This window comes from Rhincodon typus, chromosome 49, assembly GCF_021869965.1.
Source record: "Rhincodon typus isolate 14 chromosome 49, sRhiTyp1.1, whole genome shotgun sequence".
NCBI classification, from domain to species: domain Eukaryota; kingdom Metazoa; phylum Chordata; class Chondrichthyes; order Orectolobiformes; family Rhincodontidae; genus Rhincodon; species Rhincodon typus.
The window spans coordinates 2,774,929-2,791,077 of NC_063380.1; the positions used below are offsets into that span (position 1 = coordinate 2,774,929).

Genomic DNA, 16,149 nt, shown 5'->3' on the forward strand with positions numbered 1-16,149 from the left:
TTCTCCCTCTCCATCTCCCTCTTCTCCCTCTCCATCTCCCTCTTCTCTATCGCAGAAGGACCTTCTACAGAAAGTGACAGACTACGTGTCGGGTCGATTGGACGCTGATCAAATTCTCCTCCTACAGCAGGTCGTAGAAGTCCCACAAGTGAAGACCACCTGAGTGCCGGAACATTGGTGTGGCAAACATTCTCGGTGGGGAGGGGAGGGCTCGTGTGGTGTCCGACCTGAGGCTGCCTCTCAATCAAAGGGTTGAGGGACCCGCGCTCGCACAAAGCAGCGGACAGCTGTGGATTGTGCCCTTATCTTCGTTTACTCGAGAGCCTCTGACCCCTCTGACCCTGCTCCTGTACACATCGCCATTGGAATATCCCCTTTCCCGGATCGGCGGATGGGAGAGGGAACCATTGACACGCCAACCTCGCTGTTTCAGATACAGCTGTCACGAATGTATTCACCCACTGTATACTCCCTCACAGCAGGGTCACGCCTTGGTGTTTTTTTTTGAGTGTTTTGAAGAAGTACCCAAAAAAGATTAAGGATAGAGCAATAGACTTTGTCTTCAGTAGACTTCAGCAAAGCCTTTGACAAGATTCCGCATGGGAAAATAATTAGCAAAGTTAGATCAGATGGGATTCAGAGAGAGCTTGCCAATTGGAAAGCAAATTAGCTTGACAGTAGGAGACAGAGCATGATGGTGGAGGGTTGCTATTCAGACTGGAGTCCTGTTACCAGCAGTGCTCCACAGGGATCAATGCTGGGTCCACTTTTGTTTGTAATTTATGTAAATGATTTAGATGCAAATGTTGAAGGCATGGTCAGTAAGTTTTGAGATGCCATCAAAATCGTAGAAAAGTGGACAGTGAATAATGGTTATATGGGATTACAAAGAGATTTTGATCAATTGGGTCAATGAGCTGAGGAGTGGCAGATGGAGTTTTAATTTGGATAAACGTGAGAGATTGTATTTTGGTAAAACAAACAAGGACAGGACTTGCGTAAGTAAAAGTAGGGCCTTGGGTAGCGTTTTAGAACAGAGATCTCGGGATTCAGGTATTTTCAGGTTCTTTGAAATTTGTGTCACATGTAGACAGGGTGTTTAAGAAGGTGTTTAGCACGCTTGCCTTCATTACTCAGTCCTTCAGTTGGAGGAGTTGGGAAGACATGTTGCGGTTATAGAGGACATTGGTGAAGCCTTTTCTAGAGTGCTGTGTCCAGTTCTGGTTGCGCTGTTATAGGAAGGATATTATCAAGCCGGAGGGGCTTCAGAAAATATTTACGAGGATGTTGCTGGGGAATGGAAGGTTTGAATATAAGGAGAGGCTGAATAAGCTGGGACATTTTCACTGGAGTGTATGAAGTTGAGAGGTGACCTAATAGAGGTTTCTAAAATCATGAGGTTGGGGTTGGCGGGGGTACAGATAAGGTAAATGGCAAGTGTCTTTTCCCTATGGTGCAGGAATTCAAGACTAGAGGGCATATTTTTAAGGTGAATGGAGAAAGATTTAAAAAAAGGGCATGAGGGGTAGCATTTTTACACAGCATGGTTTGTGTGTGGAATGACCTTCCAAAGCAAATGTTGGATGCAGGTACATTTACAACTTATAAAAGACATTTGGATAAGTTCATGAATAGGAAGAGTTTTGGGGGGGAGATGTGCCAAGCGCAGGCAGGTGAGACTAAGTTTAGTTTGGGAACATGGTTGGTATGGACTGGTTGAACAGGAGGGTCTGTTTCCATGCTGTATGACTCTATGACTATGATTCCCTTCACAGGAGCGGTACGACAGCTAAAACATGTCTCGTTGTGGAAGACTCCCTTCAGGAGGGGGAGGGAACAGAAGCACGTCTCAGTGTTGAGGACTCCCTTCGCTGTGCTGTGTGACACTCTCCGCCCTGCTGAGTGGTAAGAGACTTCAAACAGATCCAGCAGCACCAAACGCGGCATTCACTCACTGCCTCACACAATCAGGGACTGGTGCGTGTGTTTGTACACGTGCACGGGTTTGCTCTGACCTGCTGACAGGTTCTCGCACGGGGACAGGCCCTTTGTGCACAAACGCTGAATGAATGACAAGACACTAGGAAGCTCAGAGGAACAGAGGGTCGTTGTGGCGCTTGACCACAGATCCCTGAACAGATTAATGGGGAATTAAGAATGATCCTTGCCTTTATTCATCGTGGAGGGGGTACAGAGGAGATCGATCAGGATGTAGCACAGAATGGAGAGGTTCAGCTATGAAGGGATGCTGATAAGATCGGGTTGTATTCTTTGGAGCAGAGAAAGTTGAAGGGGGACCGGATAGACATGATTAAGATTATGAAGGGCATGGACACGGTGGATAGAAAGCTGCTGTTCCAAAGAACAAAGAGGAACACAGCACAAGAACAGGCTCTTCGGCCCTCCAAGCCTGCGCTGATACATTTTGTCCAACCATACTAAAACTGTCTTGCAGGATCTGTGTCCCTCTATTCCCTTCCTATTCATGTATTCGTCCAGGTGATTCTTGAATGCTGCTATTGTGTCTGCTTCCACCACCTCCACTGACAACGTGTTCCAGGTACTCACCACCCTTTGTGTGAAAAACTTGCCTCATTTATGTCTTTTAAACTTTGCCCCCCCAGCATTGAACCTGTGTCCTCAAGTAATTGACCCCTCCAGCCTGGGAAAAAGCCTTTTACTTTCCACTCTATCCATGCCATTCACAATCTTTTAAACTTCTTTCAGACCACCCTTCAACTTCCTGCATTCCAGTGAAAACAAACCCAATTTATCCAACCTTTCTTCACAGCTAAAATCCTCTTTACCAGGCAACATCCTGGTATACCTTTTCTGAACCCTCACCAAAGCATCTACATCCTTCTATTAGTATAGTGACCAGAACTCTATGCAGTATTCCAAGTATGGCTGAACTGAAATTCTATAAACCTGGAGCATAATTGTCTACCCTTGTACTCAGTGCCCCTTCCAATGAAGACAAGCATGCCATAGGCCATTTTTACTACCTTAACTACCTGCTCTGCCACCTTAGGTGAGCTGTGGACCTAAACACCCAGATCCCTCTGCATATCAATACTCCTAATGGTTCTGCCATTCACCGTCTAATTTCAACCTGTACTTTACCTTCCAGACTGCATCACTACACATTTGTCCGAACTAAACTCCATCTGCCATTTTTCTGCTCATGCCTCCAACTGATCTATGTCCTGCTGTATCGTCTAAAAATTCTCCTCACTATTCGCAAGTCCACCCATCTTTGTATCGTCTGCAAACTTACTAATTAGACCAGCTACATTTTCCTCCAAATCATTTATGTAGACCATGAACAGCAGAGGACGCAGCATTGATCCCTGTGGAATACTGCTAGTCATGACCCTCATTCCGAAAAGCATCCTTCCACCGCTACCCTCTGTCTCTGATGACTAAGCCAGTTGTGTATCCATCTTGCTAGCTCACCCCTGATACCATGTGACTTCATCTTGTGTAACAGTCTGTCATGAGGGACCTTGTCAAAGGCTTTACTGAAGTCCATGTCGACGACATCAACCGCTTTTCCCTGATCAATCATCTTCATCACCTCCTCAAAAATCCCGATCAAGTTAGTGAGGCATGACTTAATCCGCACAAAACCATGCTGTCCATTGCTAATAAGTCCATTTGCTTCTAAATACATATAGGTCTTGTCCCTGAGAATCTTTTCCAATGATTTCTCTACCACACAAGGCTCAGAGGCCTATAATCTCCAGCATTATCCCTGTTACCCTTCTCAAACAATAGGACAACATCGGCTATTATCCAGTCCTCTGGGATCTCACCTATAGCCAAAGAGGGTACAAAGATGTCTGTCAGTGCTCCAGCGATTTGTTCGCTTGCTTCCCTCAACATGCTGTGATAGATCCCGTCAGGACTTATCTACCTTAATACTTTTTAAGATACACAACATCTCTTCCTTTATAAAAGCAACTTGGCCTAGAAATCTGACACTCCTTTCCCTGAGATCATCCTCCACCAATTTCTTCTGTTTGGTGAATACTGATACAGTGTTCATTTAGGAACTCACCTACTTCTTCTGGCTCCACACACGGTTTCCCTGCTTTGTCCTTGAGTGGGCCAACCCTTTCCCTGGTTACACGCCTGCTTTTTACGCATGTAGAAAAAACCTTGGGATTCTCCTTAATCCTGTTTGCTAATGACTTTTCATGACCCCTTTTAGCCCTTCAAATTCCCTTTAGTGCAAGGATCAATAACAAAGGGCACTATTTTAAAGTGATAGGCAGGAGGTTTCAAGGGGATTTGAGGAAAAACCTTCTCCCCCAGAAGGAGGTTGTAATCACTGCCTGGGAGGGTGGTTGAGATGGGAAAGCTCACAACCTTCAAGAAGTACTTAGACAAACACTTGAAGTGTCATAACATTGAAGGCTGTGGGCCTTGTGCACAAAAGTGGGATGAGTGTAGGTATAGTTTTGGTGATACAGACTCTGGGTAGAAGGGCCTCTTCTGAACTGTGTGATTCGCACAGGGCCAGTGGCGTGTCTGTTATGCGTACACACTTGTGCACAAAGACATCGGCATGCACGCACACTCCTCACAGAGGGACTGTTGTGTGACGCATAGATATGGACGGGACCTAACTGCACTCTGTTTTCAGATTACTTTGTGATGTCTGAATATCCTGCCGATCGTCAGGAAAAGATCTGCCTGTGCATACATGGAATGTTGAAAACTTGTTCCAGGTCATCACCGTTGGAAAGGTGAGCATCGCTGGGGTGGGGGAGCTGCATATATATGAAGAATGGACAGCTGGAATCTGGAACAAAACTAGTGTACTAGACAAGGGCCAATTGTCAGATATGAAGCTCTCAATCAGATTCCAACTTGCACCTCACTCCTGAGTATTTGTTATTATATATAAACCACTCATGAGCCACTCGGTTAGATTCCAGTCTGTAACACATGCCCTAGTAAATGATGATATGCACACATGATATAGAGCAGTACAGCACAGGTACAGGCCCTTCGGCCCACCGTGTTTGTGCTTTATCTAAACTCCTCCTGTCTGCCTGCACATGGTCTACATGTATTCCCTGCCTGTTCACGTGTATCTAAATGTCTCTTAAACATTGTTAAAGGCGGCATATTGTCATGTTTGCCTTCATCACAGAGAGCCGTTCTGTCTCATCCCTTACGATGTTGTCCCTGAGAATATTAACAGATGAAGATGAGTCAGCCGAATGCTGACTCTCTGCCTTTCTCACTTACAATCTGCAACAGTCCGTCACAAAACTTTGCATGTTACAGAAAGTGCAATAAATTTCACCTCACTCAGTATGGTTAGTAAATTTGCAGATGGCACCAAAATTGGTGGTGCAGGGGACAGCAAAGAAGGTTACCTCTGAGTACAATGGGTCTGTGATCAGATGGGCCGAAGGGTGGCAGAGGGATTTTAATCTAGATAAACGTGAGGTGCTACATTTTGGTCAGGCAAATCAGAGCAGGACTTAAGACACCTAATGGTAAGGTCCTGGGGTGTGTTGTAGAACAAAGAGACCTTGGAGTGTGCATTCATAGTTCCTTGAAAGTCGAATCGCAGGTAATTAGAATAGTGAAGAAGGCATTTTGGTATGCTTGCCTTTATTGATCAGTGCGTAGAATATAGGAGTTGGGAAGTCATGTTGTGCCTGTACAGAACTCCGGTTAGGCCACTATTGGAAAACTGTGATCAATTCTGGTCTCCCTGCTACGGGAAGGATGTTGTGAAATTTGAAAGATGTGTTATAATTGTACCAGCCTCCACCACATCCTCTGCCAGTTCATTTCATATATGCACCACCCTCTGCATGAAAAAATTGCCCCTTGGTTCCCTTTTACATCTTTCCTCTCTCACCTTAAACCTATGCCCTCTCGTTTTGGACTCCCTCACACTGGGGGAAATGAGCTTGACTATCCACCTTATCTATGCCCCTCCTGATTTTATAAACCTCTTTAAGGTCACTCCTCAGCCTCTGATATTCCAGGGAGAATAGCCCCAATCTGCCCCAGTAGCTCAAACCCTCACATGGGGGAAAAGATACAGTAACTTCAACAAGAATGCACATGGGCATGGGTACATTCACAGATATTTTAAAATGTTATTTTGTCACTGTAATAGAAAACAGGACAGGGTCTGAGTTGAGAAAGTGCAGTGAGTGATTGTCCAGAGAGAAATCACATTCACCACTAACTAATGGAACTGTCCAGTAGATACCTTTTATTGGGGGCTGTAAATTGGATAGCAGACATGTCTCAGAAGGGTCTTCCTGACACCAGAGTGCAGGAGGTCACCATGAACAAGGCAAAGGGGAGATACTGGTGGAGCACAGTTTGTCAAGAGTGTCATAGAGTCATACAGCATGGAAACAGACTCTTCAATCCAACCATCCATGCTAACTAAGTTTCCCAAACTAAACTAGTCCCACTTGCGTCTGTTTGGTCCATATCCCTCTGAACCTTTCCTATTCATGTACCTGTCCAAATTTCCTTTAAAAGTTGTAACTGTACCTACAACTAGTACTTCCTCTGGCAGATTATTCCACATACAAACCACCCTCTGTGAGAAAAAGTTTCCCCTCGAGTCCCTTTTAAATCTTTCTCCTCTCATCTTAAAACATGTCCCCTAATTTTGAACTCACTCACCTGAGGGAAAAGATCTTTGCTATTCATCTTATCTAGGCCCCTCATGATTTTATTAATCTGTATACGATCATCCCTCTACCACCTACTCCAGTGAAAAAAAGACCCAGCCTATCCTTACAACTCAAAACCTTCAGTCCCAGCAACATCCTGGTAAATCTATTTTGAATCCTCTCCAGTTTAATCATCATCTTGCTCTGCAGGCTGACCAGACTCTACACAATACTCCAAATGTGGCCTTATTACCATCCTGTACAACCTCAACATGATGTCCTAACTCCCATACTTAATGGTCGGAGCAAAGAAGGCAAGCATGCTAAACACTTTCTTAACCACCCTGTCTACCTTTGATGCAACTTTCAAAGAACTATGTATCTGAACCGCTGGGTCTGTCCATTTAACCACACTACCCAGGGCCCTACCGTTAACTGCATAAGTCCTGCTTATCTGTTGTCTGTTTTACCAAAATGCAATAGCTTGTATTTACCCAAATTAACCTCCATCTACCCCTCATTAGCCCATTGGCCCAACTGATCAAGATCCCTTTGTAATCTTAGATAATCTTCTTCACTGTCGACAGCACCACCAATTTTGGTGTCATCCACAAACTTTCTAAACATGCCTCCTAAATTCCCATCCAAATTGTTTATGTAAATAACAAACAAAAGTGAATCCAGGTCTGATTCCTGCTTTATCGAGTCCAATTGATGCAGCTATCTCCAGTTAAGTCTTCTACATTCCTAGGTAAATCTTCCTGTAATGTGAGATTTTGTGCATGCATGGCAGGGTGCTGATAGACTAGGAAACTCCGTACACATCCAGCAGGATCCAATACACCCCACTAATGGTAACTCAGTAGCAATATTACTTGGCTAATGAACTCAACATCCTGACCATGGGTAACAAAAGAAATTAAGAATAGCATTAGATCAAAAGAGGTGTCATATAAAGTTTCTAGAATTAGGAGCAAGCCTGAGGAATGGGAGCAGTTTCGAAATCAGCTGAGAAGGACCAATACATTGAATGGGAGGAAAAATGGAGGATGAGAGTGAACTTGCAAGGGACATAGAAGCTCTTAAACTTCACTTTTATACTTATATAAAAAATAAATGATTAGTGAAAACAAGTGTAAGCCTGTTACAATCTGAAATAGGAGAATTGATAATGGAGAGCAGGGAAATGGCAAAGCGATTAACAGCCACTCCTGTTCTGTCTTCACAGAAGAAGAGACAAAAAAAAGCTCCCCATACATGCCAGGGAAGCACGTTCCCAAATAATTATTATGTATTAACCTTTATCAGAGTAGGTGTTGATGGGGATGGAGAGGATATAAGGTTGGAGGTTCAGTTCAGGATCAAATGGGATACTGATGCAAAAAGTATGTCCAGCACAGTCTGCTCCTCAACCCAATTCGGCCAGTATCACAGACAAAATGTCTAAATGTGGTCTGGCACTCTGTCAGTGCACAGCGTTTACAAGATGACCTGCCCAAGATTTAATACACTAACTTTGGAACTCCTCACATCATGTACGGCATAATTGCTCTTTCAATAACCTTCATTCGCTTGTTTAGCAAATCTGCAAGCAATTTTGTTCACTGCCTGTTTAAAACATGATCCAGTAAAACTCTCATTGCTGGATAACTTGACGATATTCACTGAGTTAGCTGTATGACAGTACAGGTCGGATAGCATTAACAATTGGAAAGGAAACTATCAAAGATTATTTATGCCTGGGCCATTGGGAAAATATACCCTCAGTTTCATTTGTTTTCAGTTTTAAATTCTCAGATTTGAACACTATTCAGTGTTGAATAATGATGTGAAGGTATGCAAAACGTCACCCAGGCACAACATAATGCCATCTGTGCTCTCAAGACCAATCATTGTCATCAACCCAGCAGACAAAGGAGGAGCCATCGTCATACAGAATAGGACGGACTACTGCAAGGAAGTGTACTGACAGCTGAACAACCAGGAACACAGCAGATAACTATCTGCAGATCCAACCAAAGAACACACCACCAACTGAACAGACTGATCGAGACTTTTGATCCAGTCCTTCAGACTACCCTTTGCCCTCTCATCCCGTGTACTTCCCATGTAGAGGACTTCTACTGCCTTCAAAAGATACACAAAGCCAACACGTCCCATCGTATCAGGCAATGGGACCCTGTGTGAGAAACTCTCTGGCTGTGTCGAGGGAATCTTGAAATCCATCATGCAGTGAACCCCCAGGTTCTGTCACAAAACTACAGATTTCTTACAGAAACTCAGCACCCACGGACCGGCCGAGCCAGGAACCTTCCTCGTCACAGTGGACTTTGCAGCACTCTAAGCCAATATCCCCCACAAGGGCGGCATCACTGCAACAGCCTCAGTACTCAATACCACCAATTGCCAATTTCCAGATGCTATCCTACAACTCATCCGCTTCATCCTCGACCACAATATCTTCACCTTCGACAACCAGTTCTTCATCCAGACACACAGAACAGCTCCCCAATATGCCAACATTTTCATGTACAGTTTCAAACAAGACTTCTTTGCTGAACAGAACCTCCAGAACTGTACACCAGATATATTGACGACATTTTCTTCCTTTAGACTCAAGGCAAGGAATCACTAAAACAACTATATAGTGATATCAACAAGATTCATCCCACCATCAGACTTGCCGTGGACTACTGTTCAGAATCAGTCTCATTCTTGGACACCTGCATCTTCATCAGGGATGGACACCTCATATCCTCACTCTACCACAAGCCTATGGATAACCTCATGATGCTGAACTTCTCTAGCTTCCACTCTAAACATATTAGGCACCCCCTACGGACAAGCCCTATGCATACACAGGATCTGTTCAGATGAGGAGGAACAAGACAGACACCTGAAGGTGTTAAAGGATGCCCTCATAAGAACAGGATACATGCTCAACTCGTCGATCACCAATTCCGACATACCACAGCAATAAACCATAACAACCTCCTCCAGAAGACAGACATGGAATACGTCCAATTGGGTACCCTTTGTACTTCCCAGGAATGGAGAAACTACGCAATGTTCTTCACAGCATTAAACACATTACTGATGACGATGAGCACCTTCCCAAGATCTTGTTCACGCCTCTACTTCACGCCTTCAAAAATTGCCAAACATTATCACACCATTGTTCGCAGCAAACTATCCAGCCATCAGGACAACATCGATCACAACACTATACAACCCTGTCATGACACCCTCTGTAAGACATGACAGATTTTCGATATGGACCCTACTATCACGGAACACCACGCACAATGTGCACGGCAGATGCTCATGTGACTCAGCCAACGTTGTCCATCTCATAAAGGGGAGGCGAAGGCCTAGTGGTATTATTGCTGGACTAGCAGTCCAGAGACCCAGATAATGTTCTGGGGACTTGGAATCCCGCTATGGCAGATAGTGGAATTTGAATTCAATAAAATATCTGCAGTTAAGAATTTAATGATGACCGTGAATCCATTGTCGATTGTCAGAAAAACCCATCTGGTTCACTAGCGTCCTTTAGGGAAGGAAACTGCCATCCTTATCTGGTCTGGCCTACATGTGACTCCAGACCCACAGCAATGTGGTTGACTCTTAACTGCCCTCTGGGCAATTTAGGTATGGGCAATAAATGTTGCCTAGCCAGTGACGCCCTCATCCCGTGAATGAATAAAGAAAAAAAATCTCATACAGTGCAGACAATAATGCCCTGAGGCATGGCATATTGGTGAAACTGTGCAGACACTATGACAGCAGATGAATGGACACCGCGCAACAATCGTCAGACAGGGATGTTCCCTCCCATTGGGGGAGCACTTCAGCGGTCAAGGACATTTGGCTTCAGATCTTCGGTGAACGTCCTCCAAAGCAGACTTCGGGATGCAGGGCGAGATGATGCCCTGCTGGTATTATCGCTGGATTGTTAATGCAGAGACCACTGCGAAGCCTCTTCTAAGGATGCCTAACCTGAAGAAGTTACCCTCCTCCCTCCGGACAAACCTCAAGGGATCTCTCTCCCACTGCAACTCTCTCGTAATCTCTACGGCCCTGAAACTGCTCGACCACATCCTGAAGCAAACCAGGTACTACAGCCACATCACCTTCCTTAGCACCTGCCTACGGAACCAGATCATCCCCAATGGACTACAATCCACATTCAAGCCTTCCCAATTTGGCCCCAACCGTGATAATATCTACACTCATGGTATTGAGATCAAAATCTCCCCTCCCCCTATCGCATCCCAAAACCAGTCCAGCTCGTCCCTGCTTCCCTAACCTGTTCTTCCTCCCACCTATCCCCTCCTCCCACCTCAAGCCGCACCTCCATCTCCTACCGACCAACCTCATCCCGCCCCCTTGACCTGTCCGTCCTCCCTGGACTGACCTATCCCCTTCCTAACTCCCTACCTACACTCACCTTTCCTGGCTCCATCCCCGCCTCTTCGACCTGTTTGTTTCCTCTCCACCTATCCTCTCCTCTATCCCTCTTCTATCTGTCTCCCACTCTCTCCCTATTTATTTCAAAACCCCCTTCCCCTCCCCCTTTTCTGATGAAGGGTCTAGGCCCGAAACGTCAGCCTCTCTGCTCCTATGATGCTGCTTGGCCTGCTGTGTTCATCCAGCCCTGCACCTTGTTGTCTCAATGTTCTGGGGGCCCGGGTTCAAATCCCACCACATCAGATGGTGGAATTTAAACTCAATAAAAATATCTGGAATTAAGAATCTAATGATGACCGTGAATCCATTGTTGGTTGTTGGGAAAAACCCATCTGGTTCACTAATGCCTTTTAGGGAAGGAAATCTGCCATCCTTACCTGGTCTGGCCTGCATGTGACTCCAGACCCACAGCAATGTGGGTAACTCTTAATGCCCTGTGGGCAATTAGGGATGGGCAATAAATGCTGCCTAGCAGTGATGCCCTCATCCCGTGAATGAATGAATAAAGAAAAAAAAACATAACAACGCGGAGTTGCTGAGCAAAGGCTGATAGCCAAGTTCGGTACCCATGAGGACGGCCTCAACTGGGATCTTGGGTCCATGTCACACTACAGGTGACTCCACCATACCACACACTTTCACACTCACAGGTGTACATAAACACACACAGACACACACACAAAAATAGACTCTCACGCACTCTCACACAAATCCTGTCTCAGACACACACACTCACTCACTTTCTCTCTCTGTCTCACTCACAAACACACGCGCGTGAATCCTCTCTCATATACACAATGTCTCTCAAGCATACACACGCATGTGAATCTATGGGGTGAATTTGATTTTGTATATACATTCTATTTTTTTCAAAAAGCACACAATTTATTGATAGTCAGTCAATCTGGCATTTTATAGATTCCTACTTTAGAAATAAAACTAGTCTGACTCCAAACCAAAACACAAACAGATTCCAAGCAAGGCCTCACACCTAACATGCATCATCTGACCTTAACGTCACCCCACCTTTGCAGTGATAAAACCTTTATTTCTCGCAGGACAGTGACTTGAAAGGAATTCGGGGATGTACATATACATACTAATCAATTAAAGCCTTCTGACAGATTAAAGATGAAACAGCATCTTAGGTTTGTTTAATATATCCTCATCAGTAGTTTGACCCTTTGATCTTGTATTTATAAATTCTGTGTCCAATACTACCTCTCTCACTAACACCTGAAGGAGGAGTGAGGCTCCGAAAGCTTGTGTTTTCAAATAAACGTGTTGGACTATAACCTATTGTTGTGTGACTTCTGACATCGTAGAATAAATCGGTGGAATCTGATACCGGATCAGTATCCTTACTTTTGGAATGTTCTGGGAAACCTCTGAAAGAACCCAGAGGGATTGATGTTTATATTCAATGGTTTGGCTGAATTTAAGGACAGGATTCATTTTCCTGACAATCAGAGAAATACAGACCCTCAGTTCACGTGCACAGATTGTTAATTGCTGATGTGAAGTGTCTGTCATTGTGAACAGTTTAATCCAGCACATGCTGGATTTTTTTTTCAATAGTCTGTTTGGGAATTCAGAACAGTGGGAATGGATGTTAGGGCAGTTGCATGCTCCTCCTGTAGAATGTGGGAGGTAAGGGTCACCACTAGTGACCCCACTGACTTCATCTGCGGGAAGTGCACCCAACTCCAGCTCCTCGGAAACCGCATTAGGGAACTGGAGCTGGATGAACTTCGGATCATTCGGGAGGCTGAGGGGGTAATTGAGAGGAGTTACAGGGAGGTAGTCACACCTCAGGTACAGGAAAAAGGTAGATGGGTTACAGTCAGGGGACAGAAAGGGAACAGGCAGACAGTGCAGGGATCCCCTGTGGCCGTTCCCCTCAAAAACAAGTATACCGTTTTGGATACTGTTGGGGGGGACGACTTACCAGGGGTAAGCCGTGGGGTACAGGTCTCTGGCACAGGGTCTGTCCCTGTTGCTCAGAAGGGAAGGGGGGAGAGGAGGAGAGCATTAGTCATTGGGGACTCCATAGTTAGGGGGACAGATAGGAGATTCTGTGGGAATGAGAGAGACTCGCGGTTGGTGTGTTGCCTCCTCGGTGCCAGAGTCCATGATGTCTCGGATCGTGTTTTCGGGATCCTTAAGGGGGAGGGGGAGCAGCCCCAAGTCGTGGTCCACATAGGCACCAATGACATAGGTAGGAAAAGGGATGAGGATGTAAAGCAGAAATTCAAGGAGCTAGGGTGGAAGCTTAGAGCTAGAACAAACAGAGTTGTTATCTCTGGTTTGTTACCTGTGCCACGTGCTAGCGAGGTGAGGAATAGGGAGAGAGCAGTTGAACACGTGGCTACAGGGATGGTGCAGGAGGGAGGGATTCAGATACCTGGATAATTGGGGCTCATTCTGGGGTAGGTGGGACCTCTACAAACGGGATGATCTACACCTGAACCAGAGGGGTACCAATATCCTGGGGGGGAAATTTGCTAATGCTCTACGGGAGGGTTTAAACTAATTCAGCAGGGGGATGAGAACCTGAATTGTAGTTCCAGTGTACAGGAGGTTGAGAGTAGTGAGGTCATGAATAAGGTTTCAAGGTCGCAGGAGTGTACCGACAGGCAGGAAGGTGGTTTGAAATGTGTCTACTTCAATGCCAGGAGCATCCAGAATAAGGTGGGTGAACTTGCAACATGGGTTGGTACCTGGGACTTCGATGTTGTGGCCATTTCGGAGACATGAATAGAGCAGGGACAGGAATGGTTGTTGCAGGTTCCGGGGTTTAGATGTTTCAGTAAGATCAGGGAAAGTGGTAAAAAAGGGGCTGGGCATTGTTAGTCAAGGACAGTATTATGGTGGCAGAAAGGACGTTTGATGAGGACTCGTCTACTGAGGTAGTATGGGCTGAGGTTAGAAACAGGAAAGGAGAGGTCACTCTGTTGGGAGTTTTCTATAGGCCTCCGAAAAGTTCCAGAGATGTAGAGGAAAAGATTGCAAAGATGATTCTGGATAGGAGCGAAAGTAACAGGGTAGTTGTTATGGGGGACTTTAACTTTCCAAATTTTGACTGGAAACGCTATAGTTCGAGTACTTTAGATGGGTCAGTTTTTGTCCAATGTGTGCAGGAGGGTTTCCTGACACAGTATGTAGATCGGCCAACAAGAGGCGAGGCCACATTGGATTTGGTACTGGGTAATGAACCAGGCCAGGTGTTAGATTTGGAGGTGGGTGAGCACTTTGGTGATAGTGACCACAATTTGGTTACGTTTACTTTAGCGATGGAAAGGGATAAGTATATACCACAGGGCAAGAGTTATAGCTGGGGGAAAGGCAATTATGAGGCGATTAGGCAACATTTAGGATGCATAGGATGGAGAAGGAAACTGCAGGGGCTGGGCACAATTGAAATGTGGAGCTTATTCAAGGAACAGCTACTGCGTATCCTTGAGAAGTGTGTACCTGTCAGGCAGGGAGGAAGTGGTCAAGCAAGGGAACCATGGTTTACTAAAGAACTTGAATCTCTTGTCAAGAGGAAGAAGGAGGCTTATGTAGAGATGAGGCGTGAAGGCTCAGTTAGGGCGCTTGAGAGTTACAAGTTAGCCAGGAAGGACCTAAAGAGAGCGCTAAGAAGAGCCAGGAGGGGACATGAGAAGTTTTTAGCAGGTAGGATCAAGGAAAACCCTAAAGCTTTCTATAGGTATGTCAGGAATAAAAGAATGACTAGAGTAAGATTAGGGCCATTCAAGGACAGTAGTGGGAAGTTGTGCGTGGAGTCCGAAGACATAGGAGAGGCGCTAAATGAATATTTTTCATCAGTATTCACACAGGAAAAAGACAATGTTGTCGACGAGAATACTGAGATACAGGCTATTACACTAGACGGGATTGAGGTTCATAAAGAGGAGGTGTTAGCAATTCTGGAAGGTGTGAAAATAGATAAGTCCCCTGGGCTGGATGGGATTTATCCTCGGATTCTCTGGGAAGCTAGAGAGGAGATTGCAGAGCCTTTGGCTTTGATCTTTATGTCGTCATTGTCTTCAGGAATAGTGCCAGAAGACTGGAGACAAGCAAATGTTGTCCCCTTGTTCAAGAAGGGGAGGAGAGACAACCCTGGTAATTATAGACCAGTGAGCCTTACTTCGGCTGTGCGTAAAGTGTTGGAAAGGATTATAAGAGATAGGATTTATAATCATCTAGAAAGGAATAATTTGATTAGGGATAGTCAACACGGTTTTGTGAAGGGTAGGTCGTGCCTCAGAAACCTTATTGAGTTCTTTGAGAAGGTGACCAAACAGGTGGATGAGGGTAAAGCGGTGTGGTGTATATGGATTTCAGTAAAGCGTTTGATAAGGTTCCCCATGGTAGGCTATTGCAGAAAATATGGAGGGATTGAGGGTGATTTAGCGGTTTGGATCAGAAATTGGCGAGCTGTAAGAAGACAGAGGGTGGTGGTTGATGGGAAATGTTCATCCTGGAGTTCAGTTACTAGTGGTGTACCTCAAGGATCTGTTTTGGGGCCACTGCTGTTTGTCATTTTTATAAATGACCTGGATGAGGGCGTAGAAGAATGGGTTAGTAAATTTGCGGATGACACCAAAGTCGGTGGAGTTGTGGATAGTGCGGAAGGGTGTTGCAGGTTACAGAGGGACATAGATAAGCTGCAGAGCTGGGCTGAGAGGTGGCAAATGGAGTTTAATGCGGAAAAGTGTGAGGTGATTCACTTTGGAAGGAGTAACAGGAATGCAGAGTACTGGGCTAATGGTAAGATTCTTGGTAGTGTGGATGAGCAGAGAGATCTCGGTGTCCATGTGCATAGATCACTGAAAGTTGCCACCCAGGTTGATAGTGTTGTTAAGAAGGCGTACGGTGTGTTCGGTTTTATTGGTAGAGGGATTGAGTTTCGGAGCCATGAGGTCATGTTGCAGCTGTACAAAACTCTGGTGCGGCCGCACTTGGAGTATTGCGTACAGTTCTGGTCGCCGCATTATAGGAAGGATGTGGA

General features: G+C 45.3%; 1 protein-coding gene across 1 annotated transcript in view; it reads left to right on the forward strand.

The window, feature by feature from the left end:
* The window catches only part of LOC109924054 (gastrula zinc finger protein XlCGF57.1-like), a 46,541-nt gene that overhangs the window by 7,010 nt on the left and 23,382 nt on the right, over positions 1-16,149 (forward strand). The window contains exons 4-6 of the mRNA XM_048620956.1: positions 1,776-1,905; positions 4,649-4,751; positions 8,446-10,777. The gene's annotated coding sequence lies outside the window, so the exon portion shown is untranslated. The remainder of the gene's footprint in view (positions 1-1,775; positions 1,906-4,648; positions 4,752-8,445; positions 10,778-16,149) is intronic.